The sequence below is a fragment of the Alligator sinensis genome, unplaced genomic scaffold, assembly GCF_000455745.1.
Source record: "Alligator sinensis unplaced genomic scaffold, ASM45574v1 scaffold447_1, whole genome shotgun sequence".
NCBI lineage: Eukaryota > Metazoa > Chordata > Crocodylia > Alligatoridae > Alligator > Alligator sinensis.
The window spans coordinates 2,048,673-2,050,266 of NW_005842123.1; positions in this window are offsets into that span (position 1 = coordinate 2,048,673).

The following is a 1,594-nucleotide window of genomic DNA, read 5'->3' on the forward strand; positions in this document are numbered from 1 at the left end:
CAGGCACTGGCATTGGTACTGCTCCCCTCTCCTTGCTGCCTGTAGAACTAGTGGAAGCCTCATGCCCGCTTGTTGTAGCAAAAAGGGTGCGTCTCATGTGGGGGACTTACATCTCTCCCTCTACCCCCTCTTCTACCCCTCCCTGAAGACTTGCCAGTGGCCTTTCCAGCACACTTCATGGTGTCTTTCATAGTGTCTTTGCCTTGGTGTGCTGGAAAATCTGTGTTCTCTTGTAACGTTATCTGATTTATGTAATACGTGTAGATAATTGTATATGTATGTGTATGTATGTAATGTATGCATGTATTTAGGTAATAAATAAAATAAAAATGTATAAATGTATGTATGTGTTCCTGTATAAATTCTGTATTATAATATGCAATATATGTTGTGCATCACGGAATGCACACTGTGAGAGGAAGCACATATTTCTTTTCTGGGGGAAAAGAATCAAAATAGACTAACAAGAACAAAAAGAGGATGTTGGGGGAAGAATAAGTTGAAAGGAATCAATGAATAGAATAATAAAATAAAAGGTATAGAAAGCAAAAGGTATTGATGAATCACACTTGCTAAGCTAGCCAGTAGGAAATGAATAGTAGCCTTTGTTGTCTGACGCTGCTGAGCTGCTGGAAGACACAGCTCAGTAACCGACCCAGAGGCAGAAAGCAACTCAGTTCAAACAATGCTGCTTTTTATGCTGTTTTTCCATCCCTCCCCCAGAGCACTGGGATTGGAAGGGATCTCAGGGAAGGATCACTGTCACTGGCCAGCTACAGTCAATATCAAAGCAGTTCTTCCCCCCTCCTCCCTCTCCTTACTTTCTGTTTCCCTGCAGGCAAGTCCAGCTTCAGCTTCGAAACTCGAAACATTTCAAAACTTTCAAAATGTTCCTACTACCCTTGTTTAGTTTTGAGGCTGTTTTGAAGCCCTTTGTTTTGTTTCGATGCTGCTGTTTTGAGTGCGAAACGAGTTGAAACAGTGTCAAAACAGCGTTGAAACAAAACAGCCAGAGAAATTTTGCACAGCCCTGTTAGTCACCCTTCCCAAGCCCTTCCATAACCTTACCACCTCTGAGGTACTTTGGCTGAGGGTCCAAGCAAGACTCCTCCATCCCTGCCTATTAGGGCTGTGCAAAATGGCACTGTTCCATTTCGACTTGTGTTTCAACATTTCGATGGAACAGCATTTTGTTTTGAATTTTGTTTTGATTCAAAACTGCTATTCTGTTTTGTTTTGTCAAAACTGTTTCGCTGTTTCAACATTTTGCCCATAGGCTATAATGGGGAAACTTGAAACAACCTATAACTTTGTCATTTTTGGCCTGATTTGGATTAAACTTGCAGGATTGATAGCTCTTACTGAGGCCATGAAGCCAGCCAAGTTTCAAGGAGATAGGTGCAGGGGTTTGGGGGAAACTGCACCTCAGGCTGCAAAACTCACGACATGGGTGACAATATGTGTGTTAAGGCGTAGCAGGGTGAAAACTGCAGGCCTGCTATCCCCTGCTGAGGCCACGAAGCCTGCCAGCTGTCAAGGAGATAGGTGCAGGGCTTCTGTGTTCTGGTGCCGTGCACCTCTAGCTGCTGACAGG